The following is a 23,971-nucleotide window of genomic DNA, read 5'->3' on the forward strand; positions in this document are numbered from 1 at the left end:
TGAGCAGTAATTCTCATCCCTCCTCTTTTATGAACGCAAGGCCACACAAAGTCCTTCACAGTGACAGTTGTTTTAGCACCAAGGTTCAGAGAGGCTGACTTCTGGAGAATTTCAGAATACAACATTATTTACCATTTCTCTTATCTGGAAGATGCAACTGGGACAAGATAGTGATGTTCTGGTGGGAAATTTCAGCTATAAGGACTCAAGATCTTTCCCACTTCCTTCTCTTTTATCCTTTGTACCCAGTCAATCAATAACATTGGTGAGTTTTTTTTCTTTGAAATATCTCTCACCTTCATCCTTTCCTCCCTGGTCACATTGCTAATGGGTCTGGACTATTGCCCTACCCACCTCCTAACTAACCTCCCACATATGTCTACTCATCTTAACTAACCTACTCATTCTCCAGAGCAGATAGCTCTTCATTAAACATATTTTTCATTTTGTTCCCCACCTGTCAAAACCCTTCTACTCCTTCCTCTTTTTCCACGAAACTACCCATTTATTCATAGGCGTAACAATGAAAATGGTTGGTGGATAAAGGCACAGATTACTCAGACATAGGATTGGCTGACTCCTCTGTAAGATGGCATGCCTAGGCTTTATTTTGTATGCTGATGAAAAAATTGTTAATTTTTAACATTTTCCCCCAAAGAAATAGAATAACAGCCTGTGTTGCCTTTCACGTGGATTATTTTGTGTATTTTATACAGCCCTATCAATTTTCTGATGTGTGAGTGTGTATTTCTTCTTGGCAGTTAGGTAGGCATGTACTCCTACCCCCATACTATACTCATTCCTTCATTCATTCCCTTATTAATCATTCTAACAAGCATTCTTTTCAGAATTTTCTATTCACCAGGTATTGTGGTAGCTGCTGGATTTTTATTTGTATTACAGTTGCAGTGCCGTTACTCAAGTTGATGTGGCTTGCTCTCACTTCATTGATTTAGTTATCTAAATTCTATCGTCTTTCAAGGTCCAATTCTAGTTTAAATGTTACTAGGAATTAAGCCCCCACCCCTCTGGCATTCACACATTGATTCTGAACATCTATAGGAGTGTGATGCAGCTATGTTAGTCAGAACTCTTTGAGTATAAGTGAGAGAAACCCAAGTCCACTTAGCTTAAGCTAGGGGGTTGTATACACTCTCATAGCCAAATTGTGGGAAGGGTAGGGGCTGACTGGGTTATTTGGAGTAAGGATGTTGAAGTCTCCCAGGGCTCTCTCTCTGCTTTCCTGTGTTCATTTCTGTCTTTGCTTTCTCTGCCATATTTGTTTTCCTTCACTCCTAGAGCACACTAGCATGCCATTGGGTGAAGTTGGACTAAGACCTATGTAAGCTTTGGATTGATCCCCGTATGACTTTGTATTCAGAGAAGGAAAAGATCCCAGGGAAGGATTCTGATTGGCTCATCTAGAATCCTAAGAACATCTTGGTGGCCTGTTGCTATAAGAAAGAGCATGGTATGCTGGGTTGACAGAAACAGTAGCCACTACAAGGGCTGTCCTAAAAAAATTGACCTAGTCTTGTTTTAGGAAAGATAAAGATTCTTGCGTTGGTTATTCTTGTTCCTTCTGTGTTAATTATCACCTGCAGTTCAATGTGCAATCCCTGAGGGAAGCAATCACACCTTGTATTCTCCTGTTAGATCAGGTCTGGTTCTAATTAATGTAAGGAAGAACTAGGATAGAATTCATTAGACCTCCCATTCCCAGGAGAGACAGATCATGAAGGGCCTCTGGGCTCTCTTTCATTTGAGGATCCCAGAGCACTTGGGAGGCCAAGCCCAGGGTTTTCAAACACTGTCAATAGCAGCATATACCAAAGGCAGGTGGAAATTGCTGCAAATCCACTCCAAGTTAAGTTGGAATCAGCAAGCATATATTCTAGTCCTCCTTGGTCCAAAAGACAGCCTGAGCTTTGGATGTGGCACCAACAAACTCAGACTCATGGTAATTATTATGTTCCAGTGTTTCTGTTGGAGGGCCTGGTGAGGTAGACTGTTCACTCAGTCTCTCCCATGGGGCCTTTCTTTAGTTAGAGTCACCCAAAGGCCAGTCTGCTTTAGGACAGTCCATGGAGCTGGTCACCAGAGCTGATCAAAGTGGGTCAGGAAGGCAATTTGGGATGAGCCTCCCATTGGGAGTTTTGATGTTGAGACCGTGAGGTATGGTGGCCAAGTCTGAGGTCAGACTACTGAGTTCAAATTTTGTTTCTACAGCTTATTAGCTTTGAGATCTCTCATAATTTATCTTTGTGTGCCTCAGTATCCTGAGCAGTAAATTGGGGATAATGAGGCATACTGTTACACTTTAATAATCTTCACAGACACTGACCAATTAGACCAATCATAGTAGACATTGGCCATAGCCCTGGACTGGGGATCTGGGGCCCTCTGCTCTGCTAATCCTGTAGTTGCTGAACATGGGGAGTCCAGAGGGTCCTAAAGAATGGGCCCTCATGACTGGAGTGGCTGCAGACACATTGAGGGGCTCAAGTTTTAATTTTTTACCACCAGTAAATATTGCAATATTTGAAACTACCGATACTACTCTATTTGTGGAACTGCCTAAATATTAACCCTGGGCCTATTAATTGTACTTTACAGAACTCTTGTCAGGGCTACCAGTTACTGTTGTACAAGTCATGAGTTGCTCAGACCCAGGGGTATCATTGGCCTTGGAGCCATTGTAGATGTGTGGCATTATGGTGATGACTTTCTAGCAGAAAGCAGTAAATTGTCTTAAGGAAAGAATGCCTTTTTCTAATTTGCAATGCATTGCCATAGGGGTTAGTGGGGGCTAGTTGCTGTGAAGATTAAATGAGATAACCCATCCTAAGTGCTTAGAACAATGCAGGTGCATAGAAAAACCTCAATTTAAGTTAGTCGTTACTTTCTATAAATGAAGTGATACTGACAGTATGTAAAGAAGTAGTTATTATAATGTATACTTTTTTTCTTTTTTCGTGAGGAGGATTTGCCAAAGAAGATATGCACATGGCCAACAGACACATGAAATGATGTTCAACATCACTAATTATTAGGGAAATGCCAATCAAAACTACAATGAGATATCACCTTACAACTGTCAGAATGGCTGTAATTACCAAGATGAGAAATAACAAATGTTGGAGAGGCTGTGGAAAAAAGGGAACACTTATACACTGTGGGTGGGAATGTAAACTGGTGCAGCCATCATGGAAAAGAATATGGAAATTTCTCAAAAGATGAAAAATAGAACTGCCGTACGATCCAGCTATCCCACTACTGGGTATTTATCCAAAGAACTTGAAAGCAATGATCCAAAGAGATTTATGTTCATTGCAGCATTATTCACAATAGCCAAGATGTGGAAGCAACCCAAGTGCCCTTCTACAGATGAATGGATAAAGAAGATGTGGTGTATATATATACAATGGAATACTACTCAGCCATAAAAAAGACAAAATCATCCCCTTTGTAACAACGTGGATGGAACTTGAGGGTATGATGTTAAGCAAAATAAACCAGACAAAGACAGATACTGTATGATTTCACTCATATGTGTAAGATAACAAATACATGGATAAAAAGAACAGATTAGTGGTTACCAGAGGAGAAGGGGGTTGGGGAGGTGGGTGAAAGGGATAAAGGGGCATATATGTATGGTGATGGACAAAAATTAGACTACTGGGGGTGAGCAGGATGAAGTATATTCAGAAATTGATAAGTAATAATGTACAGCTGAAATTACACAATGTTATAAACCATTATGATCTCAATAAAATTACTGGAAAAAACAAGTAATTATTTATCATTCCGCTTCAAGCTTGTTGGACCAACTATCTGCAGTGTAAATGAATTCACATTAAAAAAAAATTCTGCCTTTATCTTTTTCCTCCCAGCAATGGAAAACTTCAAACTTTCAGAAAAGTTGAAAGAATTATACACTGAACATCTACAATCTGGATTTAAAAACGAACATTTTGCTATATTTGCTTTGTCACATATCTATCTACCTATCCCTCTATCTACCCATCAATTCATTTTAAAATGCGTTTCAAAGTAAGTTAAAGGTGTCAGTGTCAGTGTACTTCATTCTTAAACTTCAGCATGCATATCATTAACTAGAGTTCAATATTTGCCTACGGTTCTTTTTTTTTTTCAGATAAAATTCACATACAGTGAAGTATACAAAGTTTAAGTGTACCATTCGATAAGTTTTGACAAATTGTTGGAGGAGGTCATCAAGAGGATGTGACCTCGAGCTGGCCCCAAGCAATTGGAGGCGTCTCATCCCCTCCCCTGTCCTTGGAATGTATGCTCTGCCTGCGGTTCCCGCCGTGGGAGTTGTTTCAAGGATGCAGCCTTGAGAAAGTAAGGTGTTGCTAAGACCATCTGGAAGGTACATGTGACCAAACCCAGGTAAGGCCTCTGTGCAAACTTTTAAGACTCTAGTGGATGGCTGTGGAGATCTACTCGTCTTGTGGCCGTCCAAGACAAGCCTTGTAAGTAAGTTCATTTGCTTATTAAACCTGCCACCTACCAATCTGGAGATCTGCCTCTTTCTTCCGTCTCTCCTTGCCCTCCATGTACCCGGCCAGTTTGTGAACCAACACAAATGCATACACGTGTGTAACTCAAATCCTCATCAAGAAATGGAATGTGTTTGTCACCCAGAAATTCTGCACATTCCTTCCCAGTTAATGAGCACTGCCACAGACCCCAGAGGCAACCATTGTTCTCATTTTTTTTTTTTTTGCTACAGATTAGTTTCGCCTGCTTTAAAACTTCATATAAACGGATTGGTATAGTATTTATTCTTTCCTGAAAGACTTCTTTTACTCAGCATAATGTTTGGCGATTCATCGATGTTGTTGAATGTATTAGTAGGTCAGTTCTTTTTAATTTATGAGTAGTATTACATTATATGAATATAACAGTTTGTTTAGCTATTCTCCTGTTGCTGTATGCCTGGAATGGTTCCAGTTTGGGGCTATTATGAATAAAACTGCTGTGAACATTTCTGGTACATGTCTTCTGTGGATAGATGCTTTCATTTTGGGGGGTACATATGTAGGGGTAAAATTACTGGCTGGTAGCGTAGGTGTATGTTTAGTTTTATAAAAACCTGCAGACCTTTCTCCAAAGTGCTCTTACCATTCTATGCTCCTACCAACATGCATGACTGTTACAGTTGCTCCGCATCCTTGCCAGCATTTGGTGGTAGGGTCTTTTTCGTTTTAGCTGCTCTACTGGTTGTGAACTAGAATTGTGGTTTTAATTTCTGTATCTCTGATGATTAATTACTTGAGCACTTTTCCATGTGCTATTGGCCATTCATATATCTTCTTTTGAGAAGTGTCTGTTCAAATCCTTTACCCATTTTTAAAAACTTTTTATTTTGATCTAATTTTGGACTTACAGAAAAGTTGCAAAAATAGTACAGAGTTCCTGTGTGTGCCTCATCTGGCTTCTTCTAATGTTCACATCACATATAACCACAGAACGATGATCAAAACCATGAAATTAACATTGGCGTGATACTGTTAACTAAACTATAGACTTTATTTAAATACATCAGTTTCTGTTCCAAGATTCTATCGAGGATCCCACGTTGCATTTAATTTTTATTTCTTGTGCCCTTCCCTGCCTTTAAAAAAAAAATGAGCTGTCTTTTTAAGTACTGGATGTGCTTTATATGTTCTGGGTACAAGTCCTTTGTTAGACATAAGCTTTGAAATTATTTTTTCGAGCCTGTGGCTTGCTTATTCATTTTCTTAATGTTAAATTTGATGAGCAGACATTTTTAATTTGATGAAGTCTAATTTATTAATTTTTTCTTTTATGATTATTGCTTTCTGTGTTCTATCTAAGAAATCTTTGTCTATTCATAGCTTATTCTGTTTTCTTATAGAAAATTTATAGTTTTAGCTTCTGTCTTTCAAATTAATTTTTATGGATGATGTGTAGTAGGGGTTGAAGCTACTATATTTTTCCCCCATATGGATATCTAATTTTTCCAGGACCATTTGTTAAAAAGATTTCCTTTCCCCATTGATTGTTTTAGTTCTTTGGTTGAAAATCAAATGATTTTATAAGTTTCTGGCATTGATCTATTTTTCTGTCCTTATGTCAGTACTGCACTGCCTCGATTACTGTAGTTTTTGAGTAAATCTTGAAGTTGCCTAGTATAAATCTTCCATAGTCATTCCTCTTTTTCGAGATTGCCTTGGCTATTATAGGTACTTTGCATTTCCATATAAATTTTAGAATCAGCTTGTTAATTTCTACAAAAAAAAAACCCCTGTGACATTTTTACTGGGATTTGGGAAGAAATAGTATCATAAAAATGTAGTCTTCCAATTCATGAATATGATACATTTTTCAACATTATTTCTATTTCTGAAATTTCCATAATTATTAAAGCTTTTCTCCTTAGTTTCTTTCCGTGATGTTTTGTAGTTTTTATGTCTTGCACATCTTTTGATACATTTATTCCTAAGTATTTTATGTGTTTTGAAGGTATTGTAAATAAATATTTTTATTTTTGTTTTTGATCTGCTGAGGAAGATTTACTCTGAACTAACACCCGTCACCAATCTTCCTCTTTTTTTGCTTGAGGAAGATGGGCCCTGAGCTAACATCTATGCCAATCTTCCTCTTTTTTGGTATGTGGGTTGCTGCCACAGCGTAGCTGATGAGTGGGATAGGTCTACACCCAGCATCTGACCCTGTGAACCAAGGCTGCTGAAGCAGAGTGCATCAAACTTAACCACCACGTCACAGGCCAGCCCCTGTTAATAAATTTCAAGGCATTTTATTTTCCAATTTTTGGCTACCAATACATAAAAATAGAATTAATTTTCGTATGTTGACCTTGTGAAATTCTCTTAGTAGTTCTAATAGCTGATTTGTAGATTCCTCAGAATTTTCCAAGTAAATAATTGCATCATCTGAGTTAGACACAGTTTTATTTCTTCCTTTCTCGTCTTTGTGTCTTTTTGTTTTCTTGCCTTACTGCATTATCTAGGACCTCCAGTATGATACTGAAGAGAACTAATGAAAATGCCTTTTTTCTGATCTTATGGGGAAAGTATTCTATATTTTACCACCGAGTATAATGATAATGCTACTTTTTTTTCCTTAGATGCCCTTTATCAAATTGAAGTAATTCCCTTCCGTTCCTAATTTGCAAGAGACTCTAGTATAATGGGCATTGAATTTTGTCAAATGCTTTTTTTGTGTCTATTGAAATGATCAAAAAGTTTTTCTCCCTTAATCTGTTAACATGATGAATTACATTGACTTTCCAACGTTAGACCGAACTTACATGTCTAGAATAAACTCCAATTAATCATGATGTATTATTACCATTTTTATATACTGCTGTATTTGACTTACTAATATTTCATGGAGGATTTTTTGTGTATGTTCATCAGGGCTATTATTTTATAATTTTCTTTTCTTTTTTGTAATTTCCCTGTTAAGCTTTATATCAAGTTTATACAAGCCTCATAAAATGAGTGGGAAGCAATCTCTTACTTTCTATTTTCTGAAAGAGTTTGTGTTAACATTCATGTTAGTTTATTGACAAATCTTTGATAGAATTCACCAGTAAAACCATCTGGACCTGGAGGTTTCTTTGTGGGAAAGTTTTTCATAATAGATTCAATTTCTTTAATAGATGGATATAGAACTGTTCATATTTCCTATTTCATTTTGTATCATTTTGGTAAGTTAGATTACTTGAGGGATTTGTACTTTACCTAAGTTGTAAAAAATTTTTCCTTAAGTTGTTCATAATATTCTCTTTCTGTCCTTTTTAATGTCTGTAGGATCAGTAATGATATCCTCTCCTTCCCCTTCATTCTTGATATTGGTAATTTGTGTTCTCTCTTTTTTTCTTAATTGGTCAAATTAGGGATTTATCAGTTTTGTTATTGTTTTCCAAACAATCAAGTTGTGGTTTACGTTTTCTCTGTTTGTTTCTTTTCATTTGTTTCTGCTCTTATCTTTATTATTTTCTTTCTTCTACTGACTTTGTGTGTATTTTGCTTTTCTTTTTCAGACTCTTTTAGTGGAATCTTACGTTATTGATTTTTGTGGCAGATTGCATTTTCCAAAGATAGTCATAACAGTATCTCCTATCCCACCTCCTCTTCGAGAGCTTTATCACATTCTATCAAGACTGAAATCTAATTTTCCTCCCCTTGAATTCTGGGGGCTTGTGATTCACTTGTAACCAACCTAATGAAGTGGAAGAGATGCTGTGTGACTTTTGAGTTAGGTTATGAAAAAGCGATGCAGCTCCTGCCTTGTTAGCTGCAAGCTTTATGCTTGGAACCTGTGTCTTAATGTAAGAAGGCCAATTACCCTGAGGCCTCAATGCTGCAAGAAAGTCAAGCCATGTGTACAGGCCACGTGTAGGTGTTTGGACAGCCCTAGCTTTCGAGTCCTCCTATCCCAGAAGCCAGGCAAATGAGTGAATGACTATTAAGATGGTTCTAGATCCAGCCATCAAGTCCTCTCCAGCCTTCAGATCTTCCCGCTTGATGCTCTTCACTTTCCAAATGCTGTAGTAGCCCAAAATTCAGCACCCCAAGTGGTGCGTACTGAGGCCTGCCTGCCAGAAAAAGACTACATAACAGTAGAACTCACCCAAGGCCAGTCCATTCTTCCAAGTGTCAATGCTCCTTTAATTTCTGCCAGATTTTGCTGACTCTAATGCTTTTGGGTGGGTTGTTCTGATAGAAGCTCCTCAGCCATTTATTACCAGAAGTGGAAACTCAACATCTATTCTTTAAATCCATGAAACTGCGTTACCTGCTATATTAATAGAGAGTTAATCTGCTTAATACAAATATTTAGTATTTGTCACAATTTTAGTAAACTTGTTTAGGAATTTTTTCAATTTTTAACATCTTGAGAGTCTCCCTTTTGGAAGGCTCTGGGGTCCCTCTGAGGCCAGGTCTCCCTCAACTCCCAGAGAGTAGCCTGAGGAGAACCTGAGTTCAACTTCAGCTGCTGTCACTTGTGAGTTCACATTGGAGGTCCACATGTCCTGTCCTAGATAGTGGGCCTTGTAAAGCTTAGTGAGTTATCTTGCTTTCTGGGTAGAATTTTAGGGGAGTAGCTGCAGCACAACAGCCCCAGCAAACAAACAAGGAAGCAAAAGGATTCAAGGGAAAAGCTATCCTCTAGCAAAGGATCCTTAAAGTCATGGACTGGAGGGGCTGGGTGCAGTCAGAGAAGGCCTCACCTTTGCCCATGGTGGCTTCTGCACCAGGAAGGCATTTACCTCTGTGTTCCTGTGCCCCTCCATGCTCCAGTGAGCTTGCTCAGCAGCACTGAATGCCCTCCACTTTTCTGTGATGTCTTATTTTGGCTTGAATTATTTTTGGCTGGGGTAGAACAATGTGTCCTCCTCTCCTCCAGGAGGTGGGAACAGAGATGGCTTTGTGGGAAATCAAAAGTGAGGCCTATTCTCAAAGTCGTTTGGAGCCGATTGTTATAATTTATTAAAAGTGCGATTCTGTTCAGAACATGAAATTGGAATAATGGCCTAACAGGCACAGAATGAGTGTCAAATTGATCACAGCTGAGAAGGGACCCAAGGTAAAAGTGAAGAAGGGTTAATGGTGCAGACAGAGGGCCGAAGTTTCTGGTTAAAGTCACACCTAATCGACTGTGGAGGTTATCACCAAGGGCTCGAGAAAGCATCCTCCCATGGGTAGGCCTGCTGTGTTAAGTGTGTGTGTGTGTGTGTTTGCAGAGAGGAGTGGGTGTGGGAGTTGTATAATATGAGAGAACAGGCTAAGTATAGAAATTGGGGGAGAAAAGCCAGGAGTCTTTCCACTCTCTTTTTTTTTCTTTTCAGTCTCTATACCCATTTTTTTTTTAAAACTAAAAACACAGATCTAACATACAGTATATTGGAAATAATGAAGTTTTGGATTCAAGCAGTCCCATCACTTTTTATCTATGTAAGCTCAATTTTCTAATCTGAATAATGGGAAAAACGATAAGCAAGCTAAAGGATTGTTGTGACAAGTGATTGAGATAAGCTATCCAAAAGCACCTAATATAGGGCTTGGCCATAATAGCTGCTCAAGCTGGCTTAGTTCACTCCTCTTTCACCCTTATCTCCTTCTCACCAGGCTAGTTTCTTTTACGCCTAATTCAGGTATTAATTTGGTTTGTTGTTGCAGTTCTAGCATTTCTGTCGTGCACAAAATTCTTGATATGGAAGGGATCATAGAATTTGAGGGACTTACCTAACGCCTTTTAACTTGTTATTGAGTTGACAAGTATTTATTTAACACTTTCTATGTGCTGGTCACTGTGGGATACAGCACTGTGGGATACAGTAGTCAACAACATTGCCCCAGTCCTTGCCATTTGTGGAGGTTACAACCTAGTCAGGCAAAGAGGCTTTCTTTAAACAAAATATTACACAGAGAAATAATCAATCAGAACTGTGCTCAGTGGCAAGGAGAATTGAAGTGCTCTACAAGTGAGTGTGATGGGGAACCTGATGTAGTCTGGAATGTCAGGGAAGATGGCCTCAGAGAAGTGGCTTTGGATTGAGTCCTGAAGGACGAGCTGGAGTTGCCTTGGTGAAGAGTGTGTGAGTGAGCTGTGTAATATGAGAGAACATGTATGAAAAACTGAAAGGCATCAATGTAGCTGGATAGAGGTGGGATGGGTAGGGAGGGAGGGGTTGAGGGAATTGGGTGGAGTAGGGTGGTTGGGAGCTGTTGAGAGGAGAAGCTCAAGGGAAGCTGAAGAGGTAGGTCGGCAGGGGCTAGATCATGCTGTGGGGGCATGTCCAGGGAGTTGACAACATAAAACAAAAACAAAACAGTGTACAACATTGGTCTTCCTTTCCTTAGGTCTTCTGGATGGTTCTCTCCTGAACTCTATGGCAATCCAAGGCTGTGGGTTTCTGTGTAGGGTAAATACATAGAGCTGACTGAATTCTTGAAGCTAACATTTTAAAGGAGTCAAGATCAAGGAGCCATTTCTTTCCAAATGGATTAATGAAATGCCAAACAGTGAGTCTAAGTGGTCTTAGAATGTCTTTCTAGTTGGGAACTGGACAGAGTGGAATGTTCACAGCAAATTGTATAGATTTTTATTTTCCTTAAAAATAATGTATGTAATTTGCTTTTCAGAACAGTCTCGAGAATGCTTCTTTAGAATCTTTCTACCCAGTTTGCTGTTAACTGCAGGGAATCCCTCACAGAAACCTGTAAATAAGCAACTCTGGAATTAAATTAGCTCCCAGCTATCCTAAGCAAACATCCTACGAGGGAAATTGTGTTATCTAACTGGCCAGTTGATTCTCGGCTTTTTTCAGCTTCGAGAAAGAATTTAAATGGGATCCCTGTGTGTTACTCTCATTTCAAATTCTCTGGAGCGGATAAACATTATCATGAAACTGGCCAAGGATGAAATTTAAATAAGTAGTGATTGGAAAGGATGACAGTAAGAGTTTCCAACTCACAAAAACAGACAAATTGGTTTAATTAACTGCAAAATTTGGAGGACAAAGATATAGGGGGAATTATTTATGTTGATGTGTAATGCATGCTCAGTATTTTGGTAAACAAACCTGTTAGGGGAAAGGAGCCCCACCAACATAATTATCCCTCAAAAATGCCCCATCAAAGACAATTTGGAGCCAAGAACATGTTTTCTCCTTGTAAGTCACTATCCCTTTATATGACAGTGTTGATGACCAACCTCTTCTCACCCAAGGGGGTCTTCCTTTGTTGTGCTATTACACTGCCAGTTGACTGTGGTGCAGCCATCCTGTGTATTTGGGTGGGGATCGTGATGGCTGCTCATGTGGTTGAATCATCAAATAGAGGAAATAGAGGCTGCCTTTATGCTAGAAGCAGCCATCTTTTCTTGATGATTAGAGGGGAAAAGGACTTTGAACAGACAGCAGAGGACACCACAGATTGGTGGAAAGCCATTACCTTTGCCCAATTGTTAGCAAGAGATGTCTTCAAAACAAAGTGAATGGCTAAATCTTATTGTCTCTCCTCCTCCGTCAAGAAACCACATATGCACAAATAGTCTCCAATTTGCTCTTCTGTAACTCTGGTTGTGTAGACAAGGACTTGTCCTGATATAGTAAATTAGGGATCAGTGTGTTTTAAATCTGGAGGACTAGGAAAACATTCTGGCAGGGCCACGATGCAATGTAGTTTGTCTATTTCTATAGGGAACATCTATTGATTTTGTTTGTCCAGGAATCCTATTTTTTTTTTTTGAGAACTCTCTTTTCCTCTTCCTTCCTTCTACATCCCCTCTCCCCCTCTTCCTGTCCCTGCTTCTACCCACACCACCCACCTCCATTCCCTGTGGATCAGGAGGAACTGTCAATCATGATACAGTACACTCTGGCTATGGGCTGTAACTCAGGTCCTGGACAGTCATAATACTCTATTTCTCTAGACACAGTGGTTGGTCCATAGTTAGGCCCATGACCCAAGCAGGGCCCATCAGAATTCTTTCCTGGGAGCAGTATACAGACATTGAAAGAAGGAGTATCGTTCTGTTGGAGAAGACAAGTTGGGAGGAAGTGACTCTAGGGCTGCTGCTGCCATCCTTTTTGCACTCTGGGGAAATGCCAAGCTGAGAAGAGTGAGACACATAACATTGGCATAGTTGAACACCTAATTTCAGTCCCTGAGGCTCTGGTTCTTACAGCCCTTCCTTCCTTCTTTCTCCTTTCATTCCTTCCTTCCTTCCTTCCTTCCACCCTCCCACCCTCCCTCTGCTTCTCTCCCTTTCTTTCATCTATTCAACAATTATTATTGAGAATTTATCATTTTTCAGACCCTTTTCTCAGGGTGTGGAAATTATGGTGAACAAGACAGACAAGATCCTTGTTCATTTGGTCCTTACATACTAGGGAGAGAAAATAGATAACAGATTAGTAAGCATTTAAATAATTGCAATAACTGCAAAGAGTGGTAAGTGCTGTGGAGGAAATAAACTAAAGGGTGAAGTGATAAAACCTGACTCCAGGGGGGGAGGATGGATATTTTGCTTGAGTGTTCAAGGAAAACTTCATTGATGAGGTGATGATTCGGCTGACGTCCGAAGGACTAGAAAGAACTATCCATGTGGAGATCTGGAGAGCAAGAAGTTCAACAGAAGAAACAGCCAGAACAAAACCCCTGATTAGGAAAAGTTTAGGCTGTTCAAAGCAGAAAAATAAGTGATGGCAGAAAAAAAGGGAAGTAAGAAGGTGAAAGTGGAGTAAGATGAGATTGGAAAGTATGTCAGGGTTATAGTCTTTGACCAGGGAATATGATTTTATTCTAGGAACTGAGGGTAGACTTAAGCAAGAGGATGACATTATCAAATTTGAAAAAGGACTGCTTTGGCTACTATATAAAGAATAATTATAGGAAGGAAAGAGTGAAAGCCAGGAAGCCAGTTCAGTGTTTTGCTCTTGTATTAATTCAAATGATTGTAATTAGAACAAAGCTAATAAGAATATTGTCATATTATTGTTATTATTAACACACACTCAGTTTCAGAATGATTCTGCAGTCTCACAAATATCATTCAGGGCCCATGCTGTTTCCATCTCTTAGCATGTTATGCTCAGCATATCAATTTGGTTTTTAGGCTCTGTTCTCTTGTTTACCAGATGGCTGCCTCAGCTCCAGGCATCTCATGTAGACGCACAATGTCTGGATGATGAAGGGACCGTTGTCTAGTGATCCTCTTTTTATTAGCAGGGAAAATCCTTTCCAAAGCCCCTTCTCACTCCAGAGAGCAAGACTGAGTCACATGTGAAGGGGGAATAGAATTTCCATGGTTTTATTAAACGCGTTGTTGTTCACTACTTTCCATGAGCACATGGAAGGGTGAACATCTGAAGAAAATCAGGATTTATCAGCCAGGAAGAAGGGAGACAACTAACAGTGTCTGCCATGATTGATTTGATTACTCTGAATAATCCAGATAACTTTTAAAAAACCTTTAAACCACACCCTCCCCCCCAATCTTTGTTCATGTTAAACTCTGTCTTTGAAAGAAGGGGAGAACTTATGCAATGATGCTATTCTAAATATCTTCATCACAGTTTGGGTTGAAGTTTGAAAACCACTAGGAACTGTAATTCATAGTGAGTCTTCCTGAATTTGTCATTTAACAACTCTTCTTGACCAATGAGCTCTCTTTTGTTGTTGTTGGGTCTAATGGGGCCAAAGACGGTGACTGGCAAGTCCCAATGACATTGTTGCTATTTGTGGGTTGGTCCTTCTGAGACTGCCACGAGATGGATTCAGCTCATCACTCTCCTGGTGCATTCCCTCGTCCTCTTTGGTGTTTCATCTTGATCATCAATGTGCCCATCTTCATTTTTATACGTTGGTGGTGATATGACAGCTCCTCTTCTCCTGAAATCAGTTGGCATTATTTTCTTCAGATTGTCCTTGTTCTAGATGACTTTGGTCAAGATTCTGGCCCAGCAACTTCATTGTGAAGCACTGTGCTTCTCCTATTGTCTTCACTGCTGCTTCTGACCCTCTTCCACCACATTGTTCATCCTCCATTTAGCTGGAAGAGGATTATTTCTTAGGAAGCCCCAGACAGTAGTTCTGGATTCCTTTCCAAAGCTAGAAGTCTACTTGTATCCGATGGGTTATCTCATTGTCCTCAACACAGAGCCAATATAATCATTTCTTACTGAAGCTGGTCTGAGTTTGATGTCTGTCACTTGTTACCAATGTTCCTGGCTAAATATACTTGCCATGTATAGATTGCATTCTAGATGGGAAGAGGAAAATAAGTGTATATAAGTAAGGCTTAAAAAGGAAGACTGCCTTGTCCTATTTAATTAGCTGAGCCAGGGACAGTGCTAGACAGAATTTTCTTGGCTGTCAGTTTAGTGGTCTTTCCACTCTCTTAAATCTGTGAAATTTCTTTCCCTGTCCAGCCTCAGTCATTATTTAGAATCATTCAAGTCAATTTTACCAGGCTCTCCCAAGAGAGGCAGGCGATGCCAAAGTCCACTCTTGTGCATATCTACTGCAACTCTTATGACGTGCTTCATTGAGTCTCCAACCAGAAACGCCTTTTAGCCTGACACTGGGTCTGACTTTATGCACAAATCAGGTAAGCAGCTACCCAGCTGGAGAGGTTCCAGAAGAAATGACAAGAATCTCTTGCTTTCCATCTCTCTGTAAGCAGCTGAAGTTACAGCATCCCTACAGGAAGCAAAATCCAACCGTCATCTAGGGGGAGAGAGGAAGGACACACAGCAACTCATTAACATATCAACTGGAATTTGTTTATTACATTTGCTGATAAATTGAGTCACTCAAAGTGGTGAGGAAATGGGCCACAAACTGGGTACATTTTTGAGTGATTATTTGACTGATTATTGAGTGAAACACAGACCAGGACAAGATCAGACTCTTAGGGTTAGAAGGAATCTTCAAGTTTGTTTCATTTTCTGCCTAAGACCATGTAGTACAGGGATGCTTAATTCAGGATCTAGACTTTAGGGGGATTATAACCCCCTAAGATAATAGCAAACTTTATAGGTCTGGGCAATTTTGGTAAGGAAGGTTAATAGGTTTCACTAGATTCTCAGAATGGGTCTGTGACTACATAGAGTTAAATCACTGAGGTTCAACCTCATCTCCTCCCGTGTACGAATTCTTGTAACATCCCTTCCAGGGTATGAACACTCCAGTGCAAAGGACCCCTCCCTCCCTCCCTCCCCGCCTCTCCCCCTCCCTCCCCGCCTCTCCCCCTCCCTCCCCTTCCCCTTTTGGAAAGCAGCCAGTTTAGTGCCAGCTTCTCAAACTGGAACAAATTCCAGTTGATATGTTAATGAGTTGCTGTGTGTCCTTCCTCTCTCCCCCTAGATGACGGTTGGATTTTGCTTCCTGTAGGGATGCTGTAACTTCAGCTGCTTACAGAGAGATGGAAAGCAGACCCCTGTGGCATGTGAAGTGGGCTGGGAGGCTGTAGGGTAAACACCATCTTCCCCAAGTGATACTTTCCTAGAAGATTTGGACAAAAACTTATTTTAATATTTAAGAAAAAAGTCACATAAGATAATAGAGCAAGCATGTGATTTTGCACGAATTCATAAGCAAAAACATGAGGCTGATGCTCGGCAGTTCCTTGGGCTTCACCCCATTCACGCTGCTGCATGGTTTCAAGCTTCCTAAGGGGCAGTAGGGGTACTTCGGTAGAAAAGTTGCAGGAGCACTGTGAATTAAAAAGGGTACAGATTCCGGAGCAGAAAAACCTGGGTTCAAAGCTAACTTCCACCTCTTATTAGCTCTGTGTCCTTGGGAAAGTAGTTCTAGCTTCTGGGAGTCATCCTTTCCTTAGCCATAAAATAAGGACAATAACCTCCTCCCAGGGCTGTGGACTTCAAGGAAGTGAGGGCTGAGGGTGCCTGGCTCACAGTAGGCCTGTTCTAGGTTGTCCTTTCCCCTCTATGTACGCAATGAGCTGAAAGCTGCCTCTAAGAGACTCCCTCTTATTGGTCTTGGTTTTGTCTCCTGGGGCCTTGGGAGTAAGTACATCCATCCTTTCCTCCCTCCAGTACAACCCTTCAGTCACACTTAAAAAAACTGTGGTAAAATATGCATAACACGAAATGTGCATTCTAGCCATTTTAAAGCACAGTTCAGTGGCATTTAGTACCTTCACGATGATGTGCAATCATCACCTCTATCAAGTTCCAGAATTTTTTAATCACCCCAAACGAAAACCCTGTACCCTTAAACCAGTCACTCCCCGTTCTCTCTTTCTTACAGTCCCTGGCAACCAAGAACCTGCTTTCTGTCACTCTGGATCTGCCTATTCTGGATACCGCATATAAATGGAGTCACACCATAGGTGGCCTTTTGTGTCTGCCTTCCGTTTTCCTCAAGCTCAGAGCAGTGAAGGGATCAAGCAGAGCTCTGGCTAAAGGATGGCAAGAAGTACACTAAAGGATTGGGAAGGGCAAGGACAAACATATTTTACCTCACTCAGTAGCCCCTGGCCCCCGCTCTTACGCCTGCGGGCCACAGGCCTGCACGGGCATCTGTGCCAGTCATCTGAACGCCGAGTCTGAGGCCAGGGGCGCTGTCAGATCCAAGGTCGGCTTGGGCAGCAGGTGCTCGGGAAGCAATCTTTCAAGCTCACTGAGTCCAGCTGGATGCCATGCGCTGTTTATCCTTGTATGGCACAACGGAGCCTCGTTATAGGAGCAGTCCTGGGCCAAACATTCACAGGAAAGGCAAACCAGCCTGGCCCGGCCGCGGCCTTTGGAAAGGCAGAAAGGCTGCTCCTGTGTGCAGCCAGCGAGCTGCATGGGCAATTAAATCACTCCCAAGGAAAATCGCGTTTGAACGCTAAAGGTCACGGCTATGATTTGTCTGTGATTCTTTGTCAATACGTTTTTCTAACCAAGCACCACATAAAGAGCCCATTATACGGTCTCTGGCGCCCGGGGATGGGAACGCAACAATCCACGGGCAGGCCCGGAGAAATGCACCATTTAACACGGCACAGTCGCTCTCCGTCCTCAAGTCTGCCTTTTGTTTACTCAAGTCCTAATTCATGTGGGGGGAAATTAGTGTAACTAGAAGTTTAGGGTCTCAAAAGGCTTTAACTAGTTTCACAAAGATGTTCACAGATGGCTGCACAGTAAACATGCTGAAGGTCCAGAGCAGGGTGAGACGTTGGAAGAACGGAGCCCTGACTTCTGTCAGTGTTTTGCTTTAATGGTTCCAGGTTGGTTACAGTAAATCGCTGGGTTAGGCGCAGGGATTTCTGCTTTTCTCTGGGTCCTGTGCTGTCCCTTCTCACAGAGAGGACCTAGAAAAACCGCTGAGTCAATCTTCAGCTTAGGGCTTAAGAGTTGTGGGCATTTTCACAGGCTTTTTTAGGAAGCTGGTGTTGGATAACAGCTCAAGCAGTTGGGCCTGTGTGTGGGAGCAGGAATGTCTCTGAATCACACAGCCTTGACCCGGGCAACTGAACCCTGCAGAAAGAAACAGGCATTCTTAGTTGCTTAAGGAGCAGCCCAAGCGGAGAAGCATCTCCTCCTATGGAAACTCCAGCTCCATCCCCACTCCTCCATGAAACCCTAAATAATTTAGAAGCTTTACTTTTTTCCCAAGGAAAGTAAGACTAGCGTAGGTATGGCAGCTCTGTGACAGCATCAGAAACCCAGGCCCCTCTGATCCACCTGCTCTTCCGTTCCTTAGTGTGAGGTCGTTGTTTTTGCTTGGGCTATGTTTGTTGCATTTAGTGTAAAAAAATGAAAATATGCACTTTTAGTTTTTCTCTTCCATGAAAGAAGTCGAGGGGCAAGCAGTCCAGTTTGGTGATTCCTTGATGTCATCAGGGACCAGGCTCCCTCTGGATTATCACATGGCTGTTTCCAGGTTGGGGCTCTCATCTTCAGGGTCTAGCATGGCCATCCCATCCATCAAATCTGAGTTCCAGGCAACACAGTGCAGGAAGGGAGAAGGGTTCACTCCAATCTTGTTAAAATTAGAAAAAAAAGAGCCCAGAGTTTGGAGGCCAGGGTGATGAGGGGGACGGCTAGTCGTTGAGATTAAGCTAAAATGGAGTGGTAATTTTATTGATTTATTCTAAATTGTATGTGGAAAAACGAGCCCATAATTTGGAGAAGGATGCTGGGTTTACATCTTGCTCTGTCATCAATGTAACCTTTGGCCTCAATTTCCTTATTTATGCAACAAAGGGGTTAGACTTTCTAGAAACCAGATCATAAGGCTGGGCTCCCTTAGGTCAAAGATGTGGAGGGTTTCAGGATAAACCAAAATGGGCTTTCTGGCAGGTTAGGAGTCCACTGAGAGGATGAGTCCAGAAGGAAAATGCTGGGTGGCACCTAGGAAATGGAGCATAAAAGCTGACAGCCAGCAAGACAGGACAAATAGCATGTAGGGCTGGATATGGTAGGCTACAGGAAGGGGGAGAAATAAGTTTGGAATTGAGGTAGCCAGAAATCAAAGCACCCAGGGTCAAATGAGCTGTGTAAGAACTAATTCAATGCAGGTGGCCCATCTGCCCAACATCCCTCTTGTGTCTGAGTCTTTTGGGTCTGGGAGAAGTCCTTGAAGGAATGGAACTACTTAGGATGGGGCCATATTGTGCTCAGGTCTCTTCCAGCTCTAAAACTGCTCTGATCCTGCGTTGAATGAAGAGGTGGTGATAACAATTTTGAGGGAACACAAGCTGCCTGGGGAGTTGCTGCCTCTTCCCTCTCCAGTCCTTCCTGATCTTGGGTTGGACCACAGGTTTCACTGACTCTGGAATAGGGATGGGCAATACTGGTTTTAGGGTATTCAAAGAAAAAAAAGTTCCCTGTTGGTGGAGATGAATGGGTTAGTCCAAACCAAGACACCGTGGAGACTTCCCGAGAGTAATTGTGCTCATCCAGTTTTTAAGAGGAGAACCTTGAGTGGTGTTTCTTTCTGCTTTTTGGAAAATATTGGGAAGGAATGAGCAAAAGCAAAGAAACCTTGAAGAAAAATTTAAGTATTGGATTTTAAAATTCTGTGCAGGCCAATATTTTTTATTGGCAAAGACAAATGATTTTTTTATATTTTCTGAGGTTCAAGAAGTTTTCAGACGCTCTCAAGTAAGCAAACAGAGTCAGGTGCATGCTTCCAAATAATTTCATCAGTTGTCCATAGACTAGGATTTCAGAACTCTCTAGAAATCACTGTGTTGTCTACCCAAATTTTCAGTGACTATTCTGCACGTAATATGCACTAGTCCCTGGTACTCTTGTATTTGATTTGATTGATGGAATGTGCAATAGAGAGGCAGGAACAGAGGGATAAAAATGAGGCCGTATTTCCTGCAAGAAACAAGCCCCAGCCTCTGGGGTAATGGGCATTTATCCTATCATGGGGGAAGAAGGGGAGAGAAGGCTTCTGAAGGGAACCTGGATCAATGTACCCTGCTGAGCTGAACTGCAGTCAGCTTGGCCGGAGGGAATTTTCTGATATGATGAGAAAAGCTGAGGGTGGTGTTGTATTTCAGACAAAATGAAAGGGCATTTTTATTTGCTTCTCTCTTGCATGTCTTGTGACTCTATCAAAAAATAGAATCGGGATAAGCTTTGGCAGTTAGACATTTCTGTATTTCCAGATGGACTCAAATAATTTATTAGAATCTATTTACAACAGGTAGAGTCTCATTTTTTTGTGTGTTAGGAAAGACTGCTTTGTTGGCAAGGTAAATAGCAAATGAGTCAAAGGGCCCTGAAAAATAATATTTTAAAGGTTTGCAATAATATCTTGAAGGTTAAATTGTCAAATGCTCATGATTTAAGATATATTAATTTAACCCAAATTATAATTTAAAATATGTAGGGAAGAAGCAACATAGATTTTTCCCTAATCTGCAAAGCTTAAAGAAATAGTTTGAGAAAAACAAAGCATCTACAATTTTGGCAACATACTCCTAAATGGAGCAAATCCAGTGAACAGGATGAGGGATATCTTCCGTGGCATATTTTCAGTTATTACAGTGTATACTGGTTATTTTCTTTAAGGAAAGATATATGAATAAATGAATGAATAAAAGGTGATGTCTGTTTTCAAGAAGGCAAGATGTATACAGAAAAATCTAACACATGGCTGCCAAAGATAAATTCTAAATGGGAAGCCTTGGTCTGTTCACAGCTTCACCATCTGGCTGATACCCAGAACAGAAACTTCAGATCATCTTTCGCCTGCCCCTTTCCCTTGTTCCATATTCCCAATTCTTGGCCTTTATTTATGCTGATTCCTCCTCCTGCAGTTCCCTCCACCCTGTCCTCATCCTTCAAGACAAGGTCAAATGCCAACTTCTGCACAGAGACTTCCCTGTCCTCAGGACAAAGTGAATTCTGAGGCTTAAACCAACTTGCAAATTTCTAGGGATTGACAGTTGACCACGTGGAGACTGTCTTTTATCTGGGCTAGAGGAAAGAAGAAACCAGAAAGTTTCTACTTTTCCCCTGTAAGATCCAGAGCTGAGCTGACTCAATTGACCCTCCACCTCAGGCACTTTCAGGCAAGTTGTTGATACCTTCATACCTCACCTGCTTGGTAGGAAGAGTAAGAAGTGTTGATTGTGTCTCCTCAGAAAAGTCCTGGACCTCTGGACCACATTAGGAGTGAGGGAGAAAGAGAGAGAGAGGCTGGAACGGACCCTCTCTTGTAAGGGAGCAGCCCCAAATCATCCCACTTCTCCAGCTTCATGACAGCAACAAATGTGTCAGGATAATATTTGCACATATAGACTGCTGTCTCTTCTTCAGTTAATTCCTGTGAGTTCTGATTCTTTTCCCTTCAGTTGGTGGATGACATTGCTTTAGAACTGCAACAGATGAGAACCTCCAAGAACTGAGAAGTGGTAGTTGGCTTTTTGAAACTGATGCCAGAAGTAAGAAGTCATGAGATGTGGAAGTGAGGGAAATCTTTAGAGTCGTGTGTGCCAGAAACAAGAAGCTGGGGAGAATAAGTCGGCTTTATCCAAGCTGTCTAGACTGGAGAAAGACTCCAGGGCATGAGGCAGTAGAGTTGTAGGGAACTGGGCCTTTGGATTCTGGGCAATGACTGAGGCCCTACACTTCACTGGGGGTCCTAGGATAGAGTGGATCTGTGTCTTGCTTCTCAGGTGGAGGCCAGGAAGGTATTAAGCCTCTCAGTTCTCTTGTACCATCCAGGTTGGCATATGGCATGTCTCTCAGCAAAGAGAACATGAGATGGTCCCGTTGACTTTCCCACAGCCCCAGGGCGGCACAGGAGAATATCTCAAAGCCACCCATGCCACCTTAGAGAAGACCTCTCATGTATCTGAGAAAGGACCAATGGGCCAGAAGAAGACTTGAATGTGATGACCATATAGGGAGATGGGACACCTCCAGGAGTGCTGGGGCAGATAGACACAGGTGTCCAGGACTGGGGCTGGTGCGTTCATCCCAGGGGATGCCTTCATGGAGAAGTGATGGCAACTGAGGATGAAGTACCTCCTCTTCATCAAAGAAGCTCTACATAACTCAGCGGACATGGATGAAAATCTCTAAACAAAGCCATCAAAAGAAAATCCTGGTTTGCCTGAGCTTACCCTGTCAAAGGCAAAGTTTTTATTACCAAGAGGAAGGGGGGTTTGAGATAGAAATATAAAAATCAAGAAAGATACATTTATTTGCTTGTCTCAGTTGGTGGCCTAAAAAAATTCATTTCTGCTATACCAAATATAAAGTATAGCAGGAGATACGATATCGTTGATGTTGAGTGTCTCCTTTTTAATTGGCAAAGAACCCCACCTATTAGTACAACTGGTAATAAAATGCCCTTAAACCTGATCAGCTATTAGTACTCTTTGGAAGTGAACGGAGCTGGGGGTGGGGGTGGGGGGAGGACACTTGAGCCTCCACTAGGGGCCACCAGACACCACAAACCAGGAGACTGCTGTCCGATTCAACATTAGCCACTTTCATAGAGTTCCTACAAGCCATTTAGCAGAAAAAAGTGTCATAGTGAGCCCTCACCTAAATTTGCACCCTATCCTCTATTTGCTCTGAAACTTTTGGTGCAGGATTAGGAGGAGCTTTGCTTTTAGTTAGCTTTGGTGGAAGCTTCTCCTTGAAAGGAGCGAATGCTTTGTTGCTGAGAACTGTTGATATAAATGGTTCTTTTCTTACAGACAAGCTGATTATTTAAAAATCACTTGGCACCGTCTCTGGTTTCCTCAGAGATATGAGAGATGGCGGAGTTCTCAATGGACGCTCAGCAGTGGGGCTGTTTTCATGGGGCTTCTGATTGATTGTGTTGAACTCTTGTCAGTTACCATGAGAAGTTCCCAGATTAGGGAACAGCTGGGAAGATGCTTTACTTTTGCCTGTTTCCGGGACATGTAAGCACTTTAAAAGCCATCTCTTCAGCACTTGGGAACCTAATCAGTTGGATATCTCAATTTCGCTTTTCAGATATGGTCTCTGAATGTTAGGTGTTAGATAACAATGAAAGTGATGAACAGTTTGGAAATGCTCTCCTGTTCTGCTGAAGTGAGCAGTCAGCATCCTCTTTGTGGCAGACCCAGGCCGCCAACCTCCTCAACAGTCATCTAATCTTAAAAGCAAATTAAAATCCTTCAGTAGATCCCCACTGAGTCCTCACTCCTTGGTGTGGCACCCCAGGAATTTCTACTCTAACTTTCCTCTGATGTCAGCTCTCACCTCGCATGCCCCCATAGCCTGATGCTCTAGCGATGGAAAAATGCGTGGGGTTCCTGGAACACACCAGGTTTTTTTCCCAACCTTTGAGCCCTTGCTTATACTCTTACCTAGAATATCCTTCCCCATTGTTCATCTGGTGAATACCCCCTCATATTTCAATATTCACCCTCTCCCTGAATCCTTTCCTGAACTGCTAAGAAATCCCAACTCTATATCCCTCATGCCTCTACTGCACCTTGTTTTACAGCCTCTTTAGTGCTTTATTGGAGAGATTTAATCATGTGGCTATCACCCCTTCTAGACTGTAGGGACTTTGAAGGCAAGGACTCTATCCCAGCTAGCTCTGTGTTACTAATGTCTGGTGTCTAACAGGCCCTCACAAAATGTTTATTGAGTAATGAAATCTGCTTTGATTTCTTGCAAAAGTCTTGTGGTACTGCTAGTTTAACAACAGCACCAAGAAGCTCTTTTCCAGTAAGCCGGATGTGGTTGTGTTGACGAGAAAGATTCCTGCTCAGGAGTGGGAAGATCATGGTGCTATCCAATCTTGACTTCAGGTCAAAGAGGCCATTGAATCATAAAAGTACTTCTTAAAGCAAAGAATTCACTAACCAAGAGCTGGGTCAAGGATTTTATTGCAATTCATCATGTATGGTCTCTTTTGAGGGAGTTTATTGCCATTAGGGTTTCAGCCAACCAAGACCATACTCTCAGCTGAGAAGCTCCAACAAAGCC

The 23,971-nt window shown here is 41.4% G+C and overlaps 1 long non-coding RNA gene across 1 annotated transcript; it reads right to left on the reverse strand.

Moving 5' to 3' along the window:
* Window positions 1–13,306: 13,306 nt before the first annotated feature.
* Window positions 13,307–21,331, reverse strand: LOC139078510 (uncharacterized). The gene is made up of 3 exons (XR_011531501.1): window positions 21,095–21,331; window positions 17,011–18,013; window positions 13,307–14,787 (listed from the first exon to the last, which is right to left on the reverse strand). It is a non-coding gene; the product is annotated as an uncharacterized lncRNA (long non-coding RNA).
* Between the last annotated feature and the right edge of the window lie 2,640 nt (window positions 21,332–23,971).

Source organism: Equus przewalskii, chromosome 22, assembly GCF_037783145.1.
Source record: "Equus przewalskii isolate Varuska chromosome 22, EquPr2, whole genome shotgun sequence".
Taxonomy (NCBI): Eukaryota; Metazoa; Chordata; class Mammalia; order Perissodactyla; family Equidae; genus Equus; species Equus przewalskii.